Raw genomic sequence first — 5624 nt, forward strand, 5'->3', positions numbered from 1 at the left:
ATTGTTGGTTTCTCTGAATGAATAGTACAGAGACCAGTCTTTTACAATATCTTAACATTTGTAAGACATAAGCACTAAAGGATCTGAGAAAATCTGTAACATGAGAGAACATAAGAAGTTTCTCTATTTTTGAAATGGTTTTGTTAACATGGAAATGCATTAATAGGAAATAATGGTAGTCACTCACCTATTACTGATTCTGAAGCGTTTTGGTATTTACAGTTAGGTTAAAACAGGAATGTTGATCCATCAAAGTCGTATATCTCTTTAAATCCCAGAAAATTTGGCAGGCAAAGAGAGAAAAGGAAGTGATAAAAGTCAAACTTTAGCTGCTTAAATAAAAAGGTTACTGTTTTTATAATCAGCATAATAGGAGTAAAGATACATTCAAATGGCATTTGTATTTTTAAACTATATTTCATTATATTTATATTGAATATAAGAAATATATTCATTTATATTTCTTCATTAATAAAACCCATGTTTGTAAATTACACTTCCTAACTAGATATAAACTCCTTAACACTTCTACACTATCATGCTTTTTAGAAGGATTAACATCTTGGAAAAAAAATGACAAATATTACATTGGTTTTTCATGTATCTCTCAAAAAAACTAGGAATGATAATATTTTCATTCTAGATCTCAAAAACATTTTGTATCATATATTTTCTCCAATATAAAAGTTGATATGGTATTTTATTATAATATTTAATAAAGTTAGCATACTTAATTAGAAACCCTTTACAGATAAATCATTGGGGTTATTTTATCCCCATCTCTGCTGACTAAATATCAAAATAAAATATACTCCACTTGAGTTTATGAAATGGTACAGTAAGCCCTTTGCTATTATGACTGATGAATTAATTTACTTTTAAGATTCTGCTCATCTACTAGCATGTGTTTCAGATGTTAAACATGATAAGCAGTCCCAAGTATTTACAACATTCATGTTTTAGAAAGATACCATTATTAAATTTTAGAGAGAAAATTCAAAACTGAGAATGATTTTACTGTTTATTTCATATTTATTATTTTTATTTTTAGTTTTTTTTCTCAATTTTCATTTTAGATTCAGAGGGCACATGTACAGTTTGTTACTTGGATATATTACATTATGCTGAAATTGAGATCGCATCAACCAGGTACTGAATGTAGTACCCAACAGATAGCTTTTCAGCCCTTCCCACCTCCATCCCTCTAGTCCACTCTAGTAGTTCCCAGTTACTGTTGCCATATTTATATTTATGAGTAGCTAATGTTTAGTACCCACTTATAAGTTATAACATGATATTTAGTATTTAGTCTTCAGTTCCTGTGTTAATTCACTTAGGATAATGGCCTCCAGCTGCATCCATGTTGCTGCAAAGAACATGATTTTATTCTTTGTTACGCCTTTGTAGTATTCCATGGTGTACATGTACCATATTTCCTTCATCCAGTCCACCAGTGATGGGCACCTAGGTTGACTCTATATCTTTACTATTGTGAACAGTGCTGCAATGAACATGAAAAGTGTATATGTGTTTTTGTTAGAACAATTCATTTTCTTTCAGTTATATACCCAGTAATGGGACTGCTGGGTTGAATAGTAGTTCTGTCTTAAGTTCTTTGAGAAATCTCCAAACTCTTTTCCACAGTGGCTGAACTAGTTTGCATTCCCACCAACAGTGTATGAGTGCTTCCTTTTCTTGGCAACCTTGCCAGCATCTGTTATTTTGTGATTTTTAATAATAGCCATTCTGACTGGTATGAAATAGTATCTCATTGAAGTTTGGATTTGCATTTCTCTGACAATTAGTGATGTGGAACATTTTTTAAAATATATTTGTTGGCTGTTTGTATGTGTTACTTTGAGAAGCATATGTTCATGTCTTTTGCCCATTTTTTTAATGCTTGTTGGGTTAAGTTCCTTACAGATTCTGGATATGAGACCTTTGTCGATGTGTTGTTTGCAAATATTTTCTCCTATTCTGTAGGCTGTTTATTGTATTAATAGTTATTTTGCTGTGCAGAAACTCTTTAGTTTAATTAAGTCCCATTTGTCAGTTTTTTTACTGTGGCAATTGCTTTTGAGAACTTAGTAATAAATTCTTTCCCAAGACTGATGTCCAGGATGGTGTTCCTTAGGTATTCTTCTAAAGTTTTTACCGTTAGAAGTCTTACATTTATATCTTTAATCTATCTTTAGTTAATTTTTGTATATGGTGACATGTAGGGGTCTATTTTCATTCTTCCACATATGGCTAGCCAACTATTCCAGCACCATTTATTGAACAGGGAGTCCTTTTCCCATTGCTTATTTTTGTCAACTGTGTCGAAGGTCAGATGGCTGTAGGTATGTGGCTTTATTCCTAGGCTCTCCATTTTCTTCCATTGGTCTATGTGTCTGGTTTTTAATTTTTTTAATTTTTTACCAGTACCATGCTATTTTGGTTATTGTAGCTTTATAGTATAGTTTGAAGTCAGGTAATGTGACACCTCTGGCTTTGTTCTTTTTTGTTCAGCATTTCCATGGCTCTTCAGGCATTTTTGGTTCCATATAAATTTTAAAATAGCTTTATTCTAATTGTGAAAAATAACATTGGTAGTTTGATGGAAATAGCATTGAATCTATGGAATATTTTGGGTGGTATGGTCATTTTTTTCAACATTGATTCTTTCTATCCATGAACATAAAATATTTTTCTATTTACTTGTGTAACCACTTATTTATTTTAGTAGATTTTCTAGCTTGTGGGCATAGAGGTATTCATAATAGTCTCTCAGGATCTTTTCTATTTCTGTGGGATTGGATGTATTGCCAACTTTGTTGTTTCTGATTTTACTTGCTTGGATCTTCTCTCTCTCTCTCTCTCTCTCTCTCTCTCCCTTAATCTAGCTAGTGTTCTATGAATCTTGTTTATTTTTTCAGAGAAACATGTTTTGGTTTTGCTGATTCATTGCATGAATTTTTGTGTCTCAGTTTTATTCTGCTATGCTCTGATTTTAGTTATTTTTTCCTTCTGCTAGCTTTGATATTAGTTTTTTCTTGTTTCTGTAGTACTCTAGCTGTGATGTTAGATCATTAATTTGAGAACTTTCTAATTTTTTGAAGTATGTGTTTAGCACTATAAACTTTCCTCTTAACACAGCTTTTGTTGCATCCCATGAATTTTGATAAGTTGTGTTTCTGTTTCCATTATTTCAAAAAAAAATTTTTTAATTTCTTATTTAATTTTATTGTTTACCTAAAAGTCATTCTGGAACAAGTTGTTTAATTTGCATGTAATAGTGAGGTTTTGAGAGATCTTTTTGGTGTTTATTTCTATTTTTATTCCACTGTGGTTTAAGAGTATGGTTGGTATAATTTTGATTTTTTAAAATTTATTGAGATTTGCTCTATGGCCAAGCATGTGGTTAATCTTGGGATATATTCTATGTGCAAATGAGAAGAATGTATATTCTGTGGTTTTTGAGTGAAGTATTCTGTGGATGTCTGTTAGATCCCATTGGTCAAGTGTCAAGTTTACACCCAGAATTTCTTTGTTAGTTTTCTACCTCAATAATCTGTCCTGAATGTTGTCACTGGGGAGTTGAAGTACCCCACTATTATTTTGTGGTTGTTTACATCTTTTTATAGGTCTAGAAGTGTAATTTTTTATGAATCTGGGTGCTTCAATGATGGTGCATATATATTCAGGATAGTTAAATCTTCTTGTGCTGTATCTTGTATCATTAAGTCATACTTTTCTTTGTCCTTTGTTACTTTTGTTGGTTTAAGTTCTGTTTGATCTAAGAACCACCTCTGCCTTTGTGTTTCTTTGTTTTCCATTTGCATAGTAGATCTTTCCCCAACTTTACTTTGTTATTACATGTGACAAGGATCTCTTAAAGCAGATGGATAGATTGTTCTTTTAATCCAACTTGCCACTCTGTGCCCTTTAAGTGAGGCATTTAGACCATTACATTCAAGGTTAATATTGAAATTTGAGATTTTTAGTTTATGAAATTGTTAGCTGGTTGCTTTGTAGTTTCTATTGTGTCATTGCTTTCTAAGGTCTGTGGGCTATGTACTTAAGTTTTTTTTTTTTTTTTTTTTGTGGTAGCAGGTATTGTGATTCTGTTTCTATGTATAGAACTCTCTTGAGGATCTCTTATAAGACTGGTGCAGTGGTAACAGATTATCTTACTGCTTTGCTTGGCTGGAAAATATTTTATTTCTCCTTTGCTTATGAAGTTTAGCTTGGTGGGAGTGAAATTCTTGGTAAGAATTTATTTTTTTTAAGAATGTTGAAAATAGGCCTCCAGTCTCTCCTGGTTTCGAATGTTTCTGCTGAGAAGTCCATGGTTAACCTGATGTGTCCTGACCTTTTCCTTTAGCTGCCTTTAAGATTTTTTTTCTCTTTAGCGCTGACCTTGAATGGTCTTATATCTATATACCTTGGTGATGTTGATGTTCAATTCGTATAGTTTCTCATAGGTATTCTTTGGATTTATTGTGTCTGGATGTCTACTTCTCTACCAAGATTAGAAATATTCTCTTGAATTTTCCCTCAAATATGTTTTCCAGGTTGTTTACTGTTTTCCTTCTCTCTTAGGAATGCCAATAATTCATGTTTGTTTGCTTTACATAATTCCATATTTCTTGAAGAATTTGTTTTTTAAAATCTTTTTTAAATTTTCATCTGACTGGGTTTGTTCAAAAGACTGGTTTTCACACTCTGAACTTTTTTCTGATTGGTCCAGTCTATTGATAAAGCTTTTAATTGTATTTTGAAATTCCTTAAGTGGGTTACTTAATTCTTTCTTTGTAAGATATTTATTTTCCTTCGTTTCCTGGATTGCTTTAGAAGTTTCTTTGTGTTAAATTTTAATCTTGTCTTGGATCTTGGAGCTTCTTTGCAATCCATGATTTGAATTCTTTATCTGTCATTTCTAAGCTTCTATTTTGGTTTGGAACCATTGCTGGAAAGTTAGTATAATCCTATGGTGGTGTCGCTACATTCAGATTTTTCACGGTTCCAATATTCTTGCACTGATTTCTTCTTATCTGTAGATGCTGGTACTCCTATTTTTTATTATTATTTGTGTGTGGGTAGAAGTTTTTCTTTTTCTTTCTTTCCCTGTTTTTTTTCTTCTTTCTCTTTTCCCTATGCCTAGAGGGTGTGACTGTAGAAAATGCTGGGTAAGGTCTTCGGATCTTTTTGCTTCTTTTTGCCCTTCTCTTGGCAGATTTTATATTGAGCTGTGCAGTTCAGCCTACAAGACAGTAAATGATAAAATAGAGCTGAGCTGACTGTGTTTGACGTGGCTTGATGCTTATTTACTGGAAAAAGCTTTATGTTGCCTCAGGCAATGGGCTGATTCATGAAATGCACAGTGGTCTGAGCTTCCTGCTCAGCCCTGGAGGGGGTGGGAGCAACCATGGGTAGAGCCAGACCAGGCAAGTCTGCCCTAAAATTCCCCAATGGTAGGCACAAGTACCAGCACAAAGGGAAAATCCAGTTTGTGGTCATGAAATACCCAGAAATATGCCTAGACATAGAGCTGGGGAGCCAGCTTGGCTGCATGTTTTCTTCGTGGGGCAGCCTAACTTCTAATCCAGGAGAGTGAATGCTTTGGATGACTGTAGATTGGT

The 5624-nt window shown here is 33.2% G+C and overlaps 1 long non-coding RNA gene across 1 annotated transcript in view; it reads right to left on the minus strand.

The window, feature by feature from the left end:
* Positions 1 to 210: 210 nt before the first annotated feature.
* Positions 211 to 5624, minus strand: part of LOC105482708 (uncharacterized) — a 210543-nt gene continuing 205129 nt past the window's right edge. The window contains exon 4 of the long non-coding RNA XR_987794.2: positions 211 to 265. This is a non-coding gene — a long non-coding RNA (uncharacterized lncRNA). The remainder of the gene's footprint in view (positions 266 to 5624) is intronic.

The sequence above is a fragment of the Macaca nemestrina genome, chromosome 1 (genome assembly GCF_043159975.1).
Source record: "Macaca nemestrina isolate mMacNem1 chromosome 1, mMacNem.hap1, whole genome shotgun sequence".
NCBI classification, from domain to species: domain Eukaryota; kingdom Metazoa; phylum Chordata; class Mammalia; order Primates; family Cercopithecidae; genus Macaca; species Macaca nemestrina.